Here is a 23889-nt window from a genome sequence, read left to right as displayed (position 1 = left end):
TCTTTTGCATGTGCATGGTTCAGAGCCAAAAGAAACATCACACACTGGCTCTGCCACAAAGAGCTGAGCTTCTCAGGGAAGACATACACAAAATTGATGATACTCTTCCAGACTTGCATTGCCAAGAGAAACCATGATTCTGGTATTTCCAAACCCCTGAGCATCTGCATTTGCAACCTGAAGGATCCTTTAGCTCAGCTTGCAGTGTAGGCATAACCTGGTGCATTTGCATGCATGCCCATAGCTGTTTGCCATCCATACCTAAAGCTTTCCTCTGCCATCTTGAAGAAGGCTGCTCAGGAGGGACTGTCAAGGGAGATTCTTGAGGCCCTGGCAATACAGGATGTAGAAAGCTTAATGATCAAGCTCTCTCCTTTCCCAGCTTCGTCCGGATGTGCACAACTGTGTCTTTCTCAGGACACGGGAGTGGGAGGAGGGGTGAGACAGAGAGGTGTGAGACAGTCAACCCCAGCTATCAAAAAGTAGCTGGCCTCCCTTTTTTAAAGATGAACACAAGCTAAACTTGCAAGCCTTCCTTTAATAATGACTGTATATCCACTGAAACCTGCCTTCCCCTTATCATACAATGGTTTGGGTTGGAAGGGACCTTAAAGATCACTCGGTTCCAACATCCCTGCCACAGGCAGGGACACCTTCCACTAGACCAGGTTGCTCAAAGCCCCATCCAACCTGGCCTTGAACACTGCCAGGGATGGGGCGACCAAATTTCTCTGGGCAACCTGTTCCAGTGCCTCACCACCTGCATAGTAAAGAATTTCTTCCTAATGTCTGAAATTTCTTTCTAATTGTGAAAGTAGGATAGACTCAAATGGAGCTGAACCTTCTTCAGCACAACTGTCTATGTCTACTATACATTCCTCCTTAGCCTCTATTTCTTGGGAGTTGAAATACTTTATTCTACCATATGGGGTCTTAAATCTTGGCCACTGTTCCCCACAACTGATCTGTGCTCTGTCAAGCACATGCAGGTAGCTCGTCAGGAGACCATGCAAAGATTCTCAAGAGTGCATGGAAGGAAGACTCCAGGAACCTCATTTTTTGCCACACCACCGCAGTTGTTCACCATTATCGTGACATTTCTGGCACCCCTGGATATTGATAAAACTAACTGTCAGCACTGGTAGCAGATTAAATATGCTGAGTAGCAATACTGCAAGGTGGAAGCCATCAACTAGGCTGCTTTTCTTCTCTTAACACCAAAGCATCACAGATAACCCAGAAAAGATAGAAAGAGGACAAATGCAAGAGTATGGAGACTTGATCAATGATGATTCAGCAATGTTTATGTGGAAGAATCATAAAAGGTCATGTAATCCTTTATAAACAAGCAATGTCTTACACAAGGGGGTTTTTTACGGATCCTGTATCCCATGTCTTGCTGTCCTGCCTCCTCTCCGCATGCCTGACATGTTTCCCACCTAGTGTAATGTCTTTTGTTCCCTTACCACTACTTCCCTTATGGAAATCTACCAATAGCCCAGATCCTTCCATAAAGGAGAGGTTTATTTCCTAAATCCCTCTATCATGCTCTTGGCTTCATCACGTTTCTCCCACATTCTTGCTGTTTCTCCTCCCAGCTTGGGAGGATGATGCTGGCGCATTTGTCATGCAGCAGGAATGTTAGCCAGTCCATGAAGGTAGCCAGGACGGCAAACTTTGTGGGGTTTTTTGCCCTGCAGCTGACTGACCCTTCTCCTCACCAATTTATCATGCTTTCATCTGGCTCTGAAAAATCCTGTTTGAGTATTACAGTGGGACTGCACACCAGCCTGAGATGCCTCTTCCTTTCAGAAACTTCATGGGTATTTGTCTTCAGTATCTCACCTGGAAAAAGAACCTAACCTTAAAATTAAAGCCTTGCTTGGTACCACCTGTGGTAAGATGGACAACAAATGTTACTTTAAAAAATAATCATGGTGCTGAATGCAGTAATGTTTACAAATGCCTTTTTACTAAATTTACACCCACAGTTTTTGTGTAGCCAATCTCACAAATTACAAACACAAGCCTAGTAAATATAAGCTGAAAACTGCACAGAGGAAGGGATTTTGTTGTTGTTAAGGATTGCGTGAATGAGGGGAAGCAATGAATGCACCGTCTTTCATTGCCTTCGCAGGACAAGAGCTGTGAAAGAGCCTAGGCATGCTCAATGCAACAGAAGAGAAAACAAGAAGGCTGCATATACGATGCTCTCTGGCACACAAAAGAGGAACAGAGACTATAAGAAGATGCTACAGGAAAGGAAGAAGTAAACACAGAGACAGTTGGAGAGTCCCTGGAACAGGGGAGGAGTGGGAAGGTGTGAGGCTGGGAATTCACTGAATCCTCTGTGCAGTCACTCTGGTCACAGCTTTGCCTCTCTTCTCCCTGGGGTGGACAGCAGGAAACTGGGTTATGCTTCCACAACTTCTAGCTGTATGTGCACATGCCCAGGGAGAGGCTGCAGCTAGACCAGGCAGAGAAAGAGAACATATGGGATGATGCAATGTGGATAAATGGAAATTTTACCCAGTTCAAGCTGTCAGGACAGAAGGCAAGGTATGAGCATGTAATGTGGTTAGACATACTCCTAATGATATACAATATGTATGTTTAAAATACCTCAGTCCTAAGAATATAGCATTCTTAAAGCATGCTATAATCTAGGAGTCAGAACAGCTATTATCCCTTGTCGTTTCAAACGGGCCGACCTTTTCAGCAAAGTTGCCTCCCCTCAGCAAGAGGGGCCAGAAGGACATGAGAAACTAAAGGTCCAGGGCAGCTGGCATGAGGTAAGGGAAACCAAAGAGAGAAAAGAGATCCTTCCAGTGAACCACACGTAGGGGAGGTAGAAGGGCATAAGGGATGGGGTGGGGGACAGAAAGGGAGATAAAGTTATGATGAATAGTATGGGAGATGTGTCATTGAAGGTCAGAGAAGAAAAGGGCAAATGCAAAAAGAAGCCAACAGGACATCAGGAGTGGGAGAACGTGCAAGAAGAATTGGGTGATGAGGTCCCCTTGGAAAGATGAGTGGTGTTGGGGTGCTGCCTTTCACAGCACTCTGGGCAGGAAAGTTTGATTTACAGTTCTACAACATGCATTTTCTGATGATTGACACTGCCTTAGAAGTACAAACCTACATCTCCCAAGTAGCAATTATTTCTTCTGGACAAGAAAGAATCTCAGAAGTTCTTAGTGTTCATGATGAGTGTCGTGGTTTAAGCCCAGCCAGTAACTCAGAACCACACAGCTGCTCGCTCACTCTCCCCCTTCTTCCTCCCCCCGCTCCTGGAGGGATGGGGAGGAGAATCAAAAGAATGTAACTCCCATGGGTTGAGATAAGAGCAGTCCCGTAACTAAGGTATAATACAAAACCGCTACTGCTACCACCAATAATAATAATGATAAGGGGAATAGCAAGGGGAGAGAATACAATTGCTCACCACCCGCCAACTGATACCCAGCCCGACCTGAGCAGCGATCTGGGCCTTCCGGGTAACTCCCCCCAGTTTATATACTGGGCATGATGTGCTGTGGTATGGAATACCCCTTTGGCCAGTTTGGGTCAGGTGTCCTGTCTCTGCTTCCTCCTGGCTTCCCCTCCTCCCTGGCAAAGCACGAGACTGAGAAAGTCCTTGGTCAGAGTAAACATTACTTAGCAACAACTAAAAACATCGGTGTTATCAGCGTTGTTCCCAGGCTGAAAGTCAAAAACACAGCACTGCATCAGCTACTAAGAAGAAGAAAAATGACTGCTGTAGCTGAACCCAGGACAATGAGGAATTTGGCACTGGCAGCAGTTGTTACCATGTGCATTTATAAAGGTCCCCATCCCCAACAGTACCTGATCGCACAAGGAAGTTGACAGAGTCGAAGCAGCCCAGCACAAGCCTGCCTATGGCATGTAATGTTCACTGCTAGCAATTTTGTAGCTCACTTGAGACAGCCTCTGCCCATGCTGCTGTATGCTATGTACTGAAAAGAAAGCTTCGAGGACACACATTTAATTCCCATTTGTCATGGGAGATTATAATCTTAATTTTTTTGTCAAGAATTATCAAGAGCTATGCCAGAAATTATTTCTACATCAAAAGCATTTATAAAGTGCAGGAGGCTGCCAGGAAAAGCTGATTCTTAGATTGCAAATACTGCAGTATCATGACAGCTCTTCACTGAGAGTTGTAGCTCATGCATTCGCACTTTTATTATAAATCCTTGTTCAGCCACTGAAGGAGCTAAAGCCGTTCTTAGGTTCTCTAAAAGATCTTTTTAATTCTCTGCTGTCCCTGTGAGAGACTGGAGGCCAGCTATTCTTTCCACTTGAAGAGTAGGTACCTAGAATTCTTGACAAGTAAAGTTCTTTGTAAGCAGACAAAAGTAGGCTAAAAGCAAAGACACTTGTTAGGAGTTATTTCACTACATACAGAAATTAAGAATTGTTAGTTCTTATCCTAACTTGTCACCCCATTTCTAACATACGATGAGGACTGTTATTCTTTATGAAAATACCTTTCTCATATGCAAAAAAGATTACATTTATATTGCTTGTAAGCAAGAATATAAAATACCAGTAATAAAATTGTTCAACAAAGCTAAGTAATGCATTTAAGTGCTTGCCTATGAAAAATTAAAATATTAGTGGATGAAAAGTAACCCCTCTAGAATTACGTTTATAACAATTTTCTCCCATTTTTGTGTAGAGGGTGTTCTCAGGTGTGTTCTGGATGTGGCTGGTAAATGTGATGGGCAGCATGATCCTAACACAGAGCCCAAACCTTTGTGCTCAAGACCGTATGCAAGAATTCACATCTGCAGGCCGTGACAGATCATAGGAATTGGAAAGAACTCCTGAAGAGCCAGTAACTTACCTCAGTCATCGCTGCAGTGCTAAGCTTCCTACAAAGATTTCCAAAACATCCAGCCTTCCCACAGAATAAAGCAAAAAATAGTAAAGCAGCAGAAAACAACCAAGCTAAGTCCTTGATACAAGCACTATTAAACTTTTAAGCATGTCTTATTTTTTTTGTAGTCAGTGCCTAATTTTATCTCAGGAGACTTAGTCGCCTAAATCAATATTTACTGCAATGATTCAGTGGAACCACTAAATAAGACATGTCTATAGAGTTACACCATCTTAATATTTTATTTTTAAAGACATTAATTCTAAGAATTGGGATGTAAGGAATATAAGCCTGAAATTGTCCACCTTAATTTATGTGCACTGGACAAAGTTTACCACCATAAATGAACGCCTATAAAGCAACACCATCACACTATTTTTATCACTCTCTTAAATTGCATTAGATGATTAACAACAGTTTAGGAATCATTCACCACTTGTCATCTAATAATGCAGTTTGTAGGTTACATGAGAAGGAGGAAAAACGTCACCAACATGATATATTCCTTATGCCATCACAGAATCACAGAATAGCTCCACATTATCTCTGACAATTGAAGCCTGAGAGACACCATGATCAGGAAAACCCAGTGGCAGTACTGCTGCAGACCCCAGAGTCACTCTGGCAACCCCATCCCACGTTCGAGTTTCTTCAAACGCTCATTAGTCGAGCTGGCTCCTCACAGACAAGATAAGGAAATATTACTATATCAGTTGCAGTGTCTACTCATGGCTGAATAATATTCCCATGGGCTTTGGGGAGTGAATGATCTTAGCAGTTAAGACTCTCAGAAACTTGATTTTTTAAGTCATAGTCAATGCTTTCGATACGGTATCCTCCTTGTCAGCACAGAAGAAAGAAGTGAGGCCTTATTTTCCAATATTTTTCTTTATTTTGCTGCTTTTCCCAGTGTTAGATTTTAAAATGGCTTTTAAGTTAAGGATGAGAAACAGCTGCATGTATATAACATCCATCCTACAGACAATTAATTAATCCAGCGTGTAATTTTTTTAATTTTAATTATTATTTGATTTTGATTTTCATGATCTGTTTGTTGCATATTTGTTGAGGACCATTTAAATTATTGTTTAAGCTAGAAGGCACTCCTAACATGGCATTAAATATTAAATGTGTTTATATTTTCATAACATAATATGATTCCCCTTTCCAAGCTATATTCCTATCTGTCAAGACAACTTCTTAGATCTTTCTAATGCATACCCACTTTCAAATCAGGATCACTGGAAATTGCTAACCCTACCCCAGCACACAGAGGCAATGAGCAGTCACCACCATGTTTTCATGTGCAATTTGTACAATAACCAGGGAATTGATGTAATTTGATTTCCTGTGTGTTTGTGTCCTTCATCTTTAGATCCTCTCTCTCACTGAGGTAACCTCAGGCAGGTAGTTCTCTGGTCTGTACATCCTGCTGGGCAGCAGGCCTGATGGGGCCATGTGTCTGTCCTGAGGGACAGCTGTGTGACTGGATAATGCAAATGTAGCCTGTGGTCCTCACCATCACATGCTCAGCTCTCCCCACCGCCAACACCTCATTAGTTCACCCTAAAAACCCTGTCACTCTCCCTCCCTTGCTGGCTGAGCACAAGGAAGCCTGCAGTGTGCCTGGGTGCAAGCCACCACCAGCTATCGCCCCAGGTATTGTCCCAGTCATTCATATCTGCAAGAACAAGGTATTTTCCTGACCTCTTTGGGCCGTGGGTTTCAAACACATCTGAGGGAGCCAGGGACTAACAGAGCGATTGCGCCTTATCTGAGTTCTTTAAAGAAGTCAAATAAAATTAAGCCAAAAAGGGTAAATATTAACTTTGTCACCCTTATGTCCTAAACAAGAAAAATACAAGACCCCCCCAAACTGTCTGAAAGTGCCCCTTCTCACAAAATAAACTAGCAACTTAATGAAAATCTTAACTCATGCTTTTCTTTCTTTTAGCTTTTCCTGTGTAGTTGAGAGTCAAGGAGATTTTTAGAACAAATTACTTTTTTGTTTGCTTCCTTGTTATTCAGTTCCTTCCTGGTATCCTACATTTTGAGCTTTTATATTTGAAGTGAGGTAATTTTGTCATCTTCAAGTTCATCACATTAATGTTTTCATTAATAAAAAGGCAACACCTGATGCACTTCCTTTTATGTTTTTGGAGTGAATTATCCAGGATTAAAAAACCCCAGACAAACAAACAACAACAGACCTTCTTGCTGGTTGCATTAACAGTATTTATCCTTTGCATTTGTCATTTATTATAACCTTTTCTCCTGCATTATCTCATTTCTTACTAGAAATGCACTCTTTTTTCATCTTAGATGCTGCTTCTCGTCACTGTGTTATATCACTGTCAAAAATACAGCAAGAGGGCAGCTGGTGGAGTTTAGGGTCTTTTAAGCAAACCCTTTGTTTTTCTTTCATCCTTATGCAGAAATAGCTCTTTAAAGTAATAAACATTATTTTGAAGAGACACTCAAGCATTAAGTGGGGAGTTCCCTTTGGTGATACACTTCTGTTGCATACCATTCTGCCTTGTAATCTATGCAGAAAATCATTAAGTTCTTACATTTCATACAGCAGAAGATTTTACTTGGACGAATGGACAGAGCTGTCCATCCTAGACTTCAATCCATTCTCCAGTCCCACCAAGCATGTGATCAGAAGCAAACTCCTTCTCTGAAGCATACTAATCACTTCTAGACTGCATCTAATCAAACAATGTAAAACTTGGCAATTCTTGTCCATCACAACTGCAGAGGAAATACCAACTATACCAGAACAATCTTGGATCCTATCCCTGAGTGTCCTGGAATGTAATAGACTTCATCTAGTACATGATAGCAAGCAAAGGAAAGTAAATAATCATTGTGCCCCGGGAAGAATTCACACATAGAGGAATTCCATGAGGAATTCTATAGAGGAGGAAGTACCTACTTGCCTGTGGGTGAATGTTTCTTACAAAAGGGTCATTTCAACCTAATCCATCAGTCTGACCCTCAGGAGAAACCTCCTGACAATGTACCAGGGAACTATGGGCTCATTTATAACTCTGCACAACCCCAGAAGCCAGAGACTTAACAGAGATATATTTTTGACATTTTATAAACTCTTTTCTCCACTGCTAACCTCTCTGTGCTCTACAGGTTATAAAGCATGAGTCTCTCTTTTTTCCCCTGGGAGGTAGCAAACCTGAAATTTCTTCGTCTCTTACACATTTTCCCTCCTCCTGCAGTATGCCCCATCCTTCACAGGTAAAAACCACTCTTATTTTAAAGCAATGATCTAATTGATACATAACCAGCTAAACTCTGAGCAATCATCCTGAATTCATATTTATTTTATAGATTCATAGAATCATGGAATAGTTTGGGTTAGAAGGGACCTTTAAAGATCATCCAGTTCAACCCCCAGATCTTTGAAATCTGTTGCTTTTATTTCAGTCCTGAAGAATATCTTTGTATGTCTGAAAGGTTGTCTGAATTCTTCAACGGTGACAGTTGGCATGTTCAAAAAGTATTTCCTGTTCCTACAAGCTTTATAGCTGCAGCAAAATATTCTATCATCTTTATCTGAGATTCCATAACCAATATATTTATGCATTGTTAAGGTGCTAGAAAAGCCATACTTTATAATTATTTCTTAGTTTATAATTAAGCATGCACAGTGTGTAATCATTTAATGATACACTATATACTTGTGTTTGACAGGGGGGTACTTAAGGATGTGTATTTTTTTTTTCACATTTACTCCTATGTGAACAGCTGTGTAGTTTTACCATCACATTATACACTTTTATATATTTATTTAATACTTCTAAAACAAAATTGGCAGATAGCTCATATTTTGATTACCATGGGATAGATATTTTAACTATACTTTTCCTGTGTTAATACATAGCCCCTTTTTAACTATACAAAATAGCAGACTTTAGAGATGATTATTTCATCTTGCAGTGCTAGGGATCACTATGAAGTCAAAGGTTCCCAATATACACAAAAGAAATAGCAAGTCGAAGTTAATTAGTGTGGTGAGAATCTGGTAGCAGAATTTGCTTACTGTCTTTGGAATTTTCCACATCCTGGGTAAGCTGCTCAAGCAATAAGTGGTTTGTGACAAGCTGCAAGGCTGATCATACACATTTTTTAATTTGCCTTAAATAATAGTTCCACGCTAATATGCAGTAGTTTCCTAAGTGAATGTGTAGTGCTTACTTAGGTGGAAATAATGCTTTTTCTCATTTACAGATCAGTAGGTTTAAAGTTTTATGTTCATAGAAGCTGTGTAACGCATTCAACAAACAGTAAGTCATTTTTTGCCCCTTTAATCTACAGTATGTTTTAGTGGGAGACACTTCCTTAAGAGATATACACCAGAAGAGAAGAAAATACCCTGGTGTACCACAGCTATGTAGAAAACAGTTAGATAGGTAATTGTAATATTTATTAAGCTTAAGCTTTCATAAAGGCTAAAAGTTTTAGCTTGTATTTTTTTTTAATCAGATAAAGACATAAGGGATTTAGCAAGAATAACAGAGCTTTCTAGCATGTTCAAAATTCAGCACGTTGTGTTCTGGTGTACCAAATTGGAACATGGGCTGAGAGAATCCAAGCAACATTCATTGAAAAGAACTTATCCTTACTTTATATTTTTTGTACCAGCCAATATGAGAGTGAATATTATCAATCAGAAATTTAGATGGTCTTTCATGCACACATGAAAGATGAGGAAGGCAACAATGCATTTCTTGTTGTTTCTCTGCTTCTGTTGCTGTTTCTCTGTGTAATATGAAGACAATCTTCAGTCTGTATATGTGTTCCAAGTTAAATAGTGTTCTAATAGTAATCTTCAATTTCCTACCTCCATTTTGGTCTTTAACTAGGAGATTATGTAGTTAGAGATTATCAATATTCCTTCCAGAAAATTAAGAAACAGAGTTTCAGAAAACTTTTTTCCAAATGGTTGTGATCTAATCTGGTATTTACCCAAGATAGTAATATGTACTAATATGACTAAAAATACTTGATACCAAATTTTGCCATTGAGGGCATCTGTATAACTTTCAAGGATGACCTTTGTTCTTCATTAAACGTAAGTGAACAAAAAAGTATCAGCCACATATAGAAACTGAAAAAAAACCCCCCAAGTATAATCTTGATGAATTCTTCACATGTATGAAACTCAGCTAGCCTGCCATATATTGCTTCTTGCAAGCACCATCAGCAATCTAAATTCGACATCCTTAAGGCAACTTCAAGATGATGCACCTGAAAAATGTATGCAGCATGATGAGCCCCACATTCTCTGAGTCCAGGTTACAATTTTAAAACAATTCTTCAAAGAATAAATTTATGTGTGGCTCCCAAGAACAATTTGGACCCAAACTTTTCAATCTACACATGAAACAATGGTCATCTTGCAATTTCTACTCCCTGATACAATGAATTAAGTCTTTCAAGGAAGGACACGAGGAATAATGCTTGACTGAAGTCAAATGGTGAGTATCTTCATGTACAGGACAGATATTTACTGAGAAGATCAGCCATTTCCTGAAGAGCTGAGCAAAACTCGAGTCATACAAGTATCCATGAACACTAAGCATAGGGCATTAAAGTGGTTGAATCTAACAGCTGTTTGCTATTAGAATGAGTGTTCTCAAGTACTGTGTAGGTGATATTTGGACAGTGTATCCCATTGTTTAAGGTAAGTTAAAGAAACCGTTCTCTGGAAATAATTGTTTCTGCTCAGACTGCCATTATCACATCTCTTTTCTCACCCTATCTTTCTCTCTCATTAGCTGCTGTGGCACCTCATCTATGTCTGGTAAAACAGATAAGTGGTTGTCATCAACCCCACTACATGAATTACTCATTATATCTGCTCTCTGAATACTTCAGATGCTCTGAGTAGCACATTTCTCTTCCTCTGGCCTGGGCAGTTTGGAATCTACTTGCTGTCTGCATGCTGACTAAGGGAAACTGTGGTGGGTTGACCCTGGCTGGACTCCAGGTGCACACCAAAAGCTGCTCTGTCACTGCCTCCCCACCACAAGCCACTCTATCACTCTCCCTTCCTGAACTGGACACAGGAGAGAAAATGTAACAAAAGGCTCGTGGGTCAAGATAAAGACCAGGAGGCATCACTCAGCAATTACTGTCACAGGCAAAACAGACTTGACTTGGGGAAATTGGTTTAATTTACTTCCAATTAAATCAGAGTAGGGTAATGAGAACTAAACCCACATCTCAAAAACACCTTCCCCCCATCCCTCCCTTCTTCCCAGGCTTAACTTAACTCCTGAATTCCTCCTCCTCCCCAGTGACACAGGTTGTGGTCAGTTCACCACACCTTGTCTCTGCCGCTCCTTCTTCCTCAGGGGAGGACTCCTCACACTCTTCCCCTGCTTCAGTTTGCGGTCCCTCCCACAGGAGACAGTCCTCCATGAACTCCAAAGTGAGTCCTTCCCACAAGCTGCAGTCCTCCAGAAACTGCTCCTGCATGGGTTCATCCCTTTCACGGGGTGCCGTCCTTCAGGAACAGGCTGCTCCAGCCTGGGTCCCTTCCATGGGGTCACCAGTTCTGCAGCAAACCTGCTCCGGCGTGGGCTCCTCTCTCCACGAGTCCACAAGTCCTGCCAGGAGCCTGCTCCAGCATGGGCTTCCCACGGGGTCACAGGCTCCTTCAGGCATCCTCCTGCTCCAGTGTGAGTCCTTCGTGGCCTGCAGGGGCACAGCCTGCCTCACCATGGTCTGCATCACGGGCTGTAGGGGAACCTCTGCTCCAGTGCCTGGAGCACCTCCTCCCCTCCTTCCTCACTGACCTGGGTGTCTGCAGGGCTGTTGCTCTCACATGTTCCCTGTCCTCTCTCCAGCTGCAGTTGCTCTTGTGCAGTTTATTTCCCTTCCGTCTTAACTATGGTATCCCAGAGGCACTACCACCGTCACTGATGGGCTCAGCCTTGGCCAGTGGTGGATCCATATTGGATCCATCTAGCATTGGCTCTGTTGGACATAGCGAAAGCTTCCAGCAGCTTCTGACAGAAGCCATCCCTGTAGTCTCCACTACCACCAAAACCTTGCCACGCAAACCCAGTATAGGGTTCCTCCTTAACCTGACCACAGGCACTTACATGTTAGAGGGCTCCTTGCTCAGCCTGTTTACAACTGCAAAACTTGCTTCTGGGCAGATGCCCCCCTTGTTGAAATCACCTAACATTAGCAGGCTAAAAGTTATGTAGCCATCTGCACTTTCTCTGCAGCTATGGGAGAAAGGAAAGTAGCTCCAGAGGGCAGTGGTGGAGCGAAATGAGTCATGCTTGGAGAGCGCCTGCCTTTCCCCATGGACTGCCCAGGGATGCCAGGCAGCCACATCCGACAAGCTGCCCCATTTGTAGGTGGTTACAACCCAGTGAAATGCATCCAGCTGAAATGACTATTGTTTAACATGTTAGGAGCCTCATTCTCCTTTGAAATAGAGAGAGACTTATGATGGATTTAGCCTACTAAGTAGGGGCTATATCTGTGCTAAACTGCACTCAGCGCAGTCTTTCAGCCATATGTTTTTGATACTTGTAACATTCCTTGAATTAAAGTTCAAGGAAAACTTCAAAGTCTCCTATTGCTCAGTGAAATGAATACGACTAATGTCATTAATCCATGGACTTCAGTCGGACTCTCCACCTGAGCAGAGTAAGGAATTAGTCTTTTGGTATTTGTAATGATGTATAGTCACAAAATAAAATCCTTAAGAACTGCTGGCATTTTGGTTCATCTACTAAAAATCTTATTCAGAAAAAAGAAAAAAAAAATACCAAGAACAATAGCACAAAACATTGATGATTTATTATTTTTTCTGTCATTTCAGAAAATAAAGGAGCAACTACTTTGTCTCTGGGAAGTTAAAATACATTCTTTTGATCAATTTTGTTTTGTTTTGTATTTTCTGTTAAAGATTTAAAAGTATAGAGGTACGCCTAAATACATACAGTATTACTACATGTGCATAAAAAAGTACAAACACAAGGCAAATAATTAAAGGGACATTATGATCTGAAACTTGACTCTCATTTTAACTTAGGAAATAACCAGTAATAAGTTTAAAAGCAGAAGAACTACAGAATTCTAGTAGTTAAGATTTCAAAAAGAAAAGTAACTTGTTGGTATCAGATTTGTCCATTTGGTCTCAATTTGTAAAACTGAGAGCAGTGCAAAAGATAGAAGTAGTGACAAGCCAATTGGACTTTTAAAGTGTGTTTTGCTTAATATTCAAAAAAAGACAAAACATAGAAATAAACTTTTGTTTGTAGCATAAACTTTATATTTTGACCCTTGATGTTACTTATATACATTTAGATCCTGCATTATATTTACCTTTCCAAATTAATGGGATAAAAAAATTCATGGAAAAGAATTAGTGTGCTGAGAAAAAGCAGATAGCCTCTGGATGATAAAGGATCTACTTATATATTGTTTCAATAGACCAACTGATATGTCTAGTAAAAACAGACACGCTTTGATGCATACAAGTCTGTTTTCAGATCTAATAAAAGATATTACCTCTTCTTACAAGTTCTGGCTTGCTTATTGCCTTATACTATTCTGGCTACAAAGACAGTGCCATTGTTCAAACATTATTACAACTACTAACCTCCCAGCTAAAATAACACTACTACCTCAAAAGTCCTAGTATGAGCTACTTCATATTTATCAAACATATTTTTAGTGTTTTTAATCTCCCAGAAAGGCTACAGGGCTACATAAAATACAACAACACGGCATAAAGTTAATCTGCATTGTATTCTGAAGTGACCTGTCACAGTGAGATAATGGAACAGCAATATAATAGCAGTTACCAAAATTCAATCTTTACAAATCAGCAATGTAATCTGACATTTGCTTACTACACTATTTCATGAAAAGAGAAAAAAGGATTTTTTTATAGAAGTTTCTGACAATGGAAATTATTTTTGCAGGGAACTGGCAATAAAATACAGATAGCTGAAGAAAACTTCTGGCAAAAAAGGAGAGAGTGGAGTGACGAATATGTTACTACAGGTTCCAAAATCCTACTACTCTGCATGCTACACTGTTAAATCCTCTTCAGACTGGAAAAAAAATTAAAAAACCTTCAATCCCAAGAAAGAAAAAGAAAACTGGCTTTACAAAATAACAAATTTCCTTCCTGTACATATTTTTAGATTTATGGCTTTCTTACAAGCTATTTTATAAAGCTCGGACAAAACTATTGATACAAAATCTGAAATGGATCTGCACTTTGGTTCAAATCATGTTAGCATGTGATTTACTCTTAAATAATCTTTTTCTATTGTTCCTTTCTCTATGCTCACCTTTTTTTTCCTTTCCCCCCACTCCAAAACTGCAGTAGTAACCTTTCTGCTACCAGACTACCCTGTTTTGAAACTTTTCATGGTTTCTTAATGATACCGGTTTCACATGATCCTATTCTGTAACTGTCCGTCTGCTTATTAGTTCCCCTTCAGCCTTTCAACTAATTTCAATAAACTTTGAATGAGGGAAAAGGGCTTTCAAAGAGATGTTAATTCCTACAAAGTTTAGGAAGACTGTTAGCAAGAGGAGGAAGAAACTGAGGAAATGCAGTAGTTCACAAATCTACAGAATTTCTTGCAGTTTTTTAAACAACATTCTCATCTACCGCACTTGGGAATAACATTGACAAGTTTTAAGAACAGTTTCCTTCTTCCCTCACTCTACTCCTAAGGCTGGAAGGAAGTCAGACTTCTTCAAGGTTCATGTGGATGAAGAGGACTATATGGTTGTCAAATGAATTTGTTGAACTTTGTCCAAATTCTATGAGACTGAAGCTTTTCACATGGACAGTGTATGGTTTATTCGAGGACAGTTCAGCTAGGAACAAACCAGACAGAAAAAATAAAGTATTCTGAATTGTTCCCTCTCCAAAAGATGGACAAGCTGCACTTTTGGGCCTGTAAATAGACATTTTCACAACCAGTCTCTGCAATATCTTCTAAGCATTTGGTAGATATATAAAGAATTTCTGGTTTTCCTGATCATTTAACCCTTATTTGAGCAACTAAATGAATAACAGGAAAATGCCATACCATATTTTTCTTATCCTAAGAATTGCTCCTACTCAGATACCATTCCTTCTTCCACGTAAGAGACCACAGGTCCCTACAAAATCTTTTTCTTACCAACTTCCTAAGTTGATTTCTAGCCAAGCGTGCATTCTTTTGTACCTCTAAGTATGGAGTACAAATTTGGTTTGATTGCATCTATGAATCTTTGAAGAGTGACATCATGATCACTCCAACAACAGTGTTAACATTTCACACAACCAGAAATCGAAAGTGGAAAGATGGAAAGTTATGACTATGAAGCCTTATATTGATGCGAGGAATGGTAATTGAAGTAGCCACCTCAGGAGAAACTAAAATGGAATGCCTACACTCTACCTTTTTTTGTAACAGAAAAGAGATAGAGCATCACTCCAACTTCTTGATACATTACTTCTATGTGGGTTTTTATTCCTAATTTTGAATCTTAATTTATATGTACAGTAAGTACTGTCTGATACCTCAGGGTGACATCATCCTCCCCCTCCCATCCCAAGTTTATTAACTCAGTATAGTATGGAAGGTAGAAATTACATATGAGTTTTGGAATACATACACAATAGCTAATTTTTTTAATTTACTGCATTTGGATTCTGGTTTTGTTCCATATAGAAAAGCCTAAATATATGGTGTCTAGATATAATAATTATATGCTAAACACTTTAAACCCATCTTAATTATTTGTTATTGGAATAACTTTATTGGGTTTTCCTTATCAGTTTAGGGATACAGAGGGCAAAGTTCTCACTGACCTGCTTGACATTTTCCCATCAGATACACTAATCTCCTGCCATGTTGGTTAGAAAATATATATGAATCAGGGCCCTGAGGGCATTAACAGCGCCCCAAAGCAGCCTTGGCTGGGGCCTCCCCACACCCCTGCCCAAGACCCCATTTCAGCCTAGCCAAGCATAGAGGTGCCCAATGCCTTGGGCTGGGGCTGCCCCTGTTGCCCTGGCTGCTCCTGGCTGGGGCAGTGGGATGGGCTAGAGCTGCCAGGTCCTACTTGGATGCCCTGGGGAGCCCCCAGTGCTCCTGGGCCCAGGGGAAAAGCTGGTCCCTGGGGTGCTCTGATGAAACAAATTTCCTATGGGAAACACCTCTGGAATTGTTTTTCGTTTTTGTCATGCCTTACCCAATCAATAGTAACCACCACCATGTGCACTGAGTGTGAGAGTGACAATATCAGACACTATGTGTTGTATTTGGGACTTGTTATTGTTCCCAGTATGAAAATATCATTTAATCATCAATGTAATGTTCTGTGACCACTATGATGTAATTATGCTTTACATTAGAAATGACAACTGTGAAAGACAGTTCTTTTCTGAAAGGGATGACATCCTAAGATTCGATGCTGTACAAAGAGACATACACCACTCACCATTATTGCCAAAATACTATCCAAAATATACACTGCATAAACTAAAGACTCGGGCAAGCGCAAAGTACTCTTTTCCTTACTGGCACATGCAGGCTTAAATAAGTCAATGAAAGATTATGTAAACCAAGAGCACTACTACTCATGTGCTTAAGTGATTTACTGGAGCGGGCCCAAAAATACTGAAAACATTGCAACATTTATGCTTGATGTGATCCCATGAAACAAATCTTAATGTTCAGGCGTAGCTTATTTGATTTTCAAGCAGCATTTTATTTTCTTTTTAAAAGATACTTTCCTTATCTGCTACGCTGCCTGTTCTGTTTTCTGAGAGTTGGTAGGTACCACATAATACCGCACCCAAGGGGCTGAACCGGAAGGGCAAAAAAAATGATCTTTCATGGGTCTGGGGTAAAATTCTGCTTTCTCTTTTCTGTTGCTGCTCTTTTATACTACCCAGTTGCAAAGCTCCATAGCATTACCCTGCTTCAGCAACATTCTAAGTTTCATTTCTGTCTATGGATCAGTGCGATGTCAATCAGACTTTGAGAAGTGGGGATAAACATATCTATTAACAGTGGAGATTTTCTAAATTCTGAATCATTCCCTCACCAAAATGATTCACATTTCATTTCTTTTGGGTTAGTCAATGAACAATGCAACCAGCCAGGTTGCAGCTGGTTTCACTTTTTGTTTGACAGGCTGACTGTGGTGCGAGAGCTGGGAAGCCTGCAGGGAAACGCTTCCTTTCCCCATGTTTTCGCACTGAATTAAAAATGTTGCAAAAGCATTTCTAATCATACCAACGGTTGTGAACAGAGAGGAATTAGCTGGAAGGACTACCGAGGAATAAATTAGTCTGTCATAGTTCTCTGTGTGGATGCTTATTTTAGAACAATTAATGAGTTTTTTGAGTGCCTACTGACTTCTGTCTTCATACTATGGATACTCTTTAATCAGCAATTTATCTCACTCATATCCTTTTGTTTCCATAGTTGCTGCAACAAGATAAACCGGTAACATCTACTTGCAGTACTGGGGTGGGGGGGAAGTGTCAATATTTTCCAAAAGCAAAGCAGTGTCATCCAAGATGAGCCACAGCAATGTCCCTAGAAAACTCTGGAAGCCCAAGAGGCATAGATTTTTGTTTGGGGAGCAGGAAGAATTCCCTAGTCGGAAGTGTGGTGTGCAGTCTGCTTCTTCAGTAACCACAAAGTGCCACTGCTGTCCCAATATCTTCTTTTATTTAGTGCCATAAATAGCTGTCGACTTCAGCCTATCGTGACCTTTGATTAGCACGGCCACAGGCAACTGCAGGTCTGTTGAAGCACTTCAGATTATACTTTTAAAACAGAAAGGAGATCAAATACAAAAGTCAGAGAATAAACACGAAGTAATGTATTTATTTTCCCCACACAAGTGCAAAATTTCTCTTGTATCTTGCTATGCTTCCATGAATGTTACATGAAGTACAATCTAAAATCACAAGAGTACTACCAAAGGTGCTGGAAAGCTGAAGAGGAATCAGTTTGTTCCAAACCTAAGGTTTCAATTAAATTACTCAGAGTTTCTACGCTCTCTTGGCTGAAGGAACCCTTCTTCACAAGAGGGAATACTTGCTACAAGTTGTACCAGTACTGTTTCCACAAGTATTATTCGTATCTTTTTTTTTTGTTGTTGACTTTTATGTGAACTGGCACCGAGTTTCTTGGTGGACAATTGCCCACATTATAAAAATGCACTGAAGTGTTACTGTTCAGCTCTGCCAAAAAAAGCCACTGCAGTTGGAAGGAACACGGTATTTGGCTTGTCATTAAAAGAGGGGTCTACTGAACAATAAAAAGAAATGACCATCAGTAAACACAGCAGTTTATTTTTAAGGGCAAGAAGTGTCAAAAAGTACACAACTACAATAGTCCGAGCTGCCGTTGTGCCCCTGTAAGCCATCATAAAGAGTGACGAGCTTGAAGGAGAATACTGTGGCAGGCAAGGGAAGTTAAACATGTTATAGGTGCAGTGATTTTAAATGCTTTCCCAGGAGAAACAAATGGATAAATTTGAAGTAGAAGGAAAAGCCCAAAGTAATTCATAAGGGACAAAGAAAAAAGAGGCCACAGTAACACGCTTGGAGGCATGAAAATCACTGAGATAACAGGGCTGTTCTTTCTCTTACACAGACTTCTAACCCAAACATGAACAGGCTTACACAGCTTTTCACCATAGTTATGGCTTGTTTTTACTGTTGGTGAAGAAAATGCATGTAAAACTATTCTTTCAGTAAACAAATTGTTGCATTGGTACAGTAATGAAGCAGCTGCATCCTTTATTTTGTTTAGCGAGTGGTTAATGCAATTGAGATGTACTTCAGACTCCCTTCCCAAATAATACAACCTAGTGATTAGCAAAAAAAGGACTAACTCTAACTTTGTTAAAATAGGAAATAACGGCAGATATCACCACTTGGTTTGGATCTCTAGCTTTTTACAGAAAAACACCCACCCACAGCTCCTGCAATGAGCAACCGGTATTTTAGTCTTTGTCACTGCGTGGTCCAAAAGATAAACATTTTGCACAAGAGCTAAGGCTGTTAGCCCCAGCCTCTTGAGCAAATTCCAACCCATGCAACCCAAATCCCTCCTGTGTTCTTGTCTGGATACCGTATTTTTCACTTCCTGCTCTGAAATTCTTCAATGATGTTATTAAAATGAGACTTTAACCTTGTAATACAGACTCACAAAACCAAACCTTAAGCACCATTTCAGGTAATCTCCTAGACCAAGTTCCCCACATCTGCCAAATTTCCGTCCTTCCACAAGGCATGCTTTCCCATTTCCCCCCTTCCCCCCGCCTGTCCCTCCCCCCCGGTTTTAAAGCCAGGTTTAAAGTCTCCTGGATTGCTAGACAAAGCATCTACATGCACTGGGGTTCTACTGACTTCATAGAATGGTTTGGGTTAGAAGGGACCTTAGAGATCGCATAGTTCCAACCCCCCTGCCACGGGCAGGGACACTTTCCACTAAAGCAGGTTGCTCAAGGCCCCGTCCCACTTGGCCTTGAACACTGCCAGGGATGGGGCATTCGCAACTTCCTTGGGCAACCTGTTCCAGTGCCTCACCACCCTCACAGTAAAGAACTTCTTCCTTATACCTAACCTAAATCTCCTGTTTCAGTTTAAACCCTTTACCCCTTGCTCTACTGCTAGAGCCCCTGACAAACAGGCCCTCTCCAGCATCCTTGTAGGCCCCCTTCAAGAGACTTCGGACACATCATGCTCTAAGGCAGTCATGTACATATCAAAGCCAACAAAAAAGAGCAACAAACGATCTATCTGATTTGTGCAACACTGGTCCCCTTTAACCAGGTGTCTGCTTAGAAGGAGGCAGTGTTTCGCTGGGGAATGAAGACACCCCTGCCTGCACCCCCATCAACCCGAGGCCCTGCCCAAAGCCCGCTGCCAAACTTTGGGCCCGCGGCCTGGAGAGAGGTGAAGCCCTAGGGAAGGCCCAGCCGTAGTGGACCTGACCGCTGCAGGGACCGGGCAACCCCGCCTCTCCTCGCGCTTGCCCAGGGTGTTCCTGGCCCGGGGCGATGAGCAGACAAGCCGCGGCGCGCCGCGCCGCGCCGCCACGCCACGCCACGCCGTGACCAGCAGCCAGTGCGCCTCTGTCCCCCCCGCCCCGGCTTTGTCCGCCCGTTCTGCCGCACGGCGACCCGAGGGCGGAGCGGCACCGCCCGCCGCCGCCAGGCCGAAGAGAACGCGCTGGCAGGGCAGCCCGAGCTACCGCCCCCCGCCCCGGCGGGGCCCAGCACGGCGGCAGCGCACGGGAAAGCCGGGCCTAGACGGCAGCGGCCGCGCTGACGTCATTATCCGGGCCCTCCGCGCGGTTCGCCTGGCGGGTCACAATGGAACCCGCTCGAGCCCAGGCGCCGTGAAGCGACCGCGCGCGCGCACGAGCCACCGCCGCCGTTAGCCGTTCCCTCTCCGCCCCCCGCCGCTTTCCTCTCGCGCACGCACGCTCCCTCCCTCCCTCCCTCCGTCGCCGCACACGTAGGGGTGGGGGGGCCGAGGGGCAGGCGGGCCGCGGCCTGGGCCTCGCCGCTGCGGCGTGAGTGACAGCCCCGGAGGGGGTGGGGGAGAGCGACGGGGGCGGGGAGCGCGTCACGCCGTTTGGGTGGCGGGGCCGCTGCCGCCGCTGCGTTAGGTCGGGGCCTTGCAGCGCGAGCCGGACGCGGAAGGCTCTGCCGGGGCCGCCATCTTTCCCGGGGCCCCGCTAGACGGAGGTGCGCTGCCGCCGCCGGGAACGCGAGGAAGCCGCCGCCGCCGCGTCTCGCCTCGCTCCCTCCTTCCTTCTCCCCACCTCCACCTTCCCCTCCCCCTCCCGCACGCACGGAGCCGTCAGCGCACAGCGCTCCAGCCGCCCGGGCCGGCCCCTCCGCTGCCACCTTCCTTCCTGCCTGCCTGCCTGCCCCCGCGCGCCGCGGACGTTGCCGCCCAGCCGAGCTCCGGGCCCCGGCGAGAGGAGCGCGGTGCGTGTGCGCCCCCTCCCCCACGTGCGCCCCGGTCCGTGGACGGGGCGGAGCGGAGCGCGCAGGCCCCGGCCAAGCCCCAGCCGGAGCCGAAGCCCAGGGCCGCCGGGCAGGAGCTGGTGACGCAGGAAAAACGCCCCGGCGGTGCCGCCGGCGCCGGAGAGAGCGAAGCGGCCGGGTCCGGGATCTGAAGCGCGGGCAGCGTTGGAAGCTTCGCCCTCCCGCTTCCCGTCGCAGTACACGGCGTCTGCCTGGGGTGTGTGTGTGGGGGGAACCGGGGAAGCGGAGCCGCCCCCTCCGTCAGCCAGCTGCACGCCCGGGATCGCGGGGCCTGGCATGAGACTCTGCCCTGCTGGCCGCCTGGGATGAGGCAGTCCCCGGCCGCGCTCCTTCGGCAGCACCAAGGAGGGCACCGGGCCGTCGCAGCAGCAGCCGCGGGACGAGGGGAAGCCGTGTGGGGGTGAGTGGCGGAGCGCCGTGCCCGGGCGGGGCTGGGGGCCGGAGTCGGGGCCGAGGCCGGGACGCGGCGAAGCGAAGCGGCTGCGCGGGGGCAGCTGTTGGTGCTGCAGCCGGCGGCCGCCGCCGAACGGAACGGACGGAGGCGCTCCCCGGGGATGGGGCTCCCCGGGTCGGGGTGCGGGACGACGGGGTGCGGCGGGGAGGAGGGGGCGAGTCGGGCCCCGCGGGGCGGGGAGCGGGGGCCGGGGGGATGTGAGGGTAATGAGCGGAGGGTGGCGGCGGCAGCGCCTCCTTTGCAGCCCCCGGCGTGTGGCCCTGCATCGCTGGTGTTTTGGAGGGCAAGGGAAAATGGCTGACGGCTCCTCATCCTCTCCCGGCTGCCGGCGGGTGGAAGTGCTCCGCCGCCCCTCGGGGGGCTCTGCCAGGCGCCGGGCGGCCCCTCCCGCCATCTCCCCCCGGTGCTGTCGGGCGAGGAGGGCCCGGTGGCTCCCCGCAGCACTGCACCCAGCTTTGCCTCCCTTGGTTCTCCCTTCCTTTCGCACCGAACGCCATTACTGAGGTGGAGTGATTGGAGCCGTGTAGGCCCGGGCGGCGCCTGGAAATAAGGCCCTGCCGAGGCGCTTTTCCTACAGTCTCAATGAAAAGCACCAGTACCAGCTCGTTCACGCCCGCTGTAAACATTATTAACACGTAGGCCACTCCTCTAGTCTCGGCTTCCAGCAGCCCTATTTCGATGCACAAAAAGCGTTCGTGGCTTTTTGCATCTTCTTCCTCTAGTTCACCCTGATGTATGTTCTCGAAGTTATGTCTTGGGGCTTGTTTGTTGCGATTTATTTTAGGCAATATAACTCTCTCCCCTTGTCCGAGGTGTGCGGCAGGAAGAGAGGAGTAGTTGCATGCAGTTTGGCCACGGTTATTCTCTCATTACTGTTCTCAAGAAAACGGAGGGATTTCAGCAGTTGGGTGGGTTGTTGGGATTTTTTTAGTGTTGGAAATCGCTATGAATGTGTGCTAGCCCACTTTGTGTGGCATTGTTTATATGCAGAGAGAACAGCATTTGAAAATTATTCTGTGCTTAAGTGATGATTTTGTACTCAAAGAAACATCTAAAAACGTTGAGGTGGTTTTTAAGATGCCATATTTTATTTTCAGGTTTCTCCATTGAAGTCCAGTTAAGTATTTTGAAGATGTGCAATAACACACAAGACACAGCTGTACAGGGGGAAAAATCTTTCAGGAAAGAATTGTTCTAATTAAATGTTCAAAGGACTCTGGCTCACTGTAGACGTACAGTGTCTGTCGGCTGTCTTCATGTTGTCTGTACAAGTTGATTTATATTCACAGTTCTGCCGTTGTATTCAAGTCACTGGACGTTTGTATCAGCCCAGAGGAGACCCTCTGAAGTCACAGGCTCAGAGCTAGCACAAGGCCCACTTTTGCTGACCTAGTTGCAGAACTGGGGCCCGTATTCTTAAAAAGTTGTTGAATTTAGATGTTAATATGCAGCATTAAGTATACTCGTGGCAACACTTGTTATGACAGAAGGACTAGGTAACCTGCGTTTTTTCATGAGGCTCCTCAAATGCCTGACAAATAGATATTAAAATTACTATGTTTAGGAAGGGTATTTGGAGGATTGGCCTTTATTGATTATGGAATTGAAAGGGTGTCTCTAGTAAGAAGGATTTAGGGGTGACTAAAATCTGTAGATAGCTAACTTTATTCTTGATATTTCAGTTTTACTTTGAAGTATTGGCAGAACTTCCCACTGTAAATGTTCCTGAGCAAGTAACATATTTATTTCAGCAAAACTTAAGTCGTACATGAGCGTGTTGGGGTGTTTGTTTGTTGTTTTTTGTTGGGGTTGTTTTTCTTTTTTTTTTTTTTTTTAAATGCTTTTGATTCTTTCAGTTGAAGTAACATTTATTCTTTGAACCAACAAAGTACAGTGGCTAATATTAAGAATTTTGGGGAAGCACGTAAAATACATGTATGGATTATTCTGTTGCAATACCCTGGACAACGGTGATGCTTAGTGGTAGCTTTGAGTGAAAAACATAAACAATCATAAAGCTGCAGTGGAAGAAACTCAAGTATCAGCATGGGGTTTTTTTCGGGGGGTGGGGAGATGGGGAGAGGAATCTATGTAAAAAATAAGTGTAAGATTGTATCACAGCAACTTTTTCCTTCTCTCCAATATATTTTATACTTTTCTTGCATGTAGATTTTCTTAATGGGACTTCTTTTGGGTAGCTCCTGTCTTAATCTTTCCAGGCTGCTGCTTCATATCTTGCAGAATTTGCCCTCGTGGCAATAATTCTGCCCATTGAAATGACAGGAAGACTACATCTGGAGGTGGTAATCATGAGGATAGTGGCAGCAAAACTGTTTACTCTTTCTGTATCTGTGGAATATTGTCTTACATAAACCTAGATAAACATTTCCCACATTGTGGTGCATTTGTACTCAGAAATAGACAACTGCAGATACTCTCTGTTCTAAAC

General features: G+C 43.7%; 1 protein-coding gene and 1 long non-coding RNA gene across 4 annotated transcripts in view; both read left to right on the top strand.

The window, feature by feature from the left end:
* The window catches only part of LOC115604207, a 53486-nt gene extending 34571 nt beyond the window's left edge, over positions 1-18915 (top strand). Inside the window, exon 6 of one of the 2 annotated variants that reach the window (XR_003990153.2) lies at positions 13876-18915. This is a non-coding gene — a long non-coding RNA (uncharacterized LOC115604207). Of the gene's footprint in view, positions 1-2137; positions 2926-13875 lie in introns of those variants that run through there. The other variant, XR_003990154.1, reaches the window with a different exon arrangement.
* Positions 18916-20370: 1455 nt separating this feature from the next.
* Positions 20371-23889, top strand: part of USP9X (ubiquitin specific peptidase 9 X-linked) — a 104561-nt gene continuing 101042 nt past the window's right edge. For both annotated transcript variants that reach the window (XM_030477087.1, XM_030477086.1), the window contains exon 1: positions 20371-21386. The gene's annotated coding sequence lies outside the window, so the exon portion shown is untranslated. The remainder of the gene's footprint in view (positions 21387-23889) is intronic.

Source organism: Strigops habroptila, chromosome 2 (assembly GCF_004027225.2).
Source record: "Strigops habroptila isolate Jane chromosome 2, bStrHab1.2.pri, whole genome shotgun sequence".
Lineage (NCBI taxonomy): Eukaryota > Metazoa > Chordata > Aves > Psittaciformes > Psittacidae > Strigops > Strigops habroptila.
Note: the sequence above shows the minus strand (reverse complement) of the source record. Positions and strands in the feature narration are given on the sequence as shown.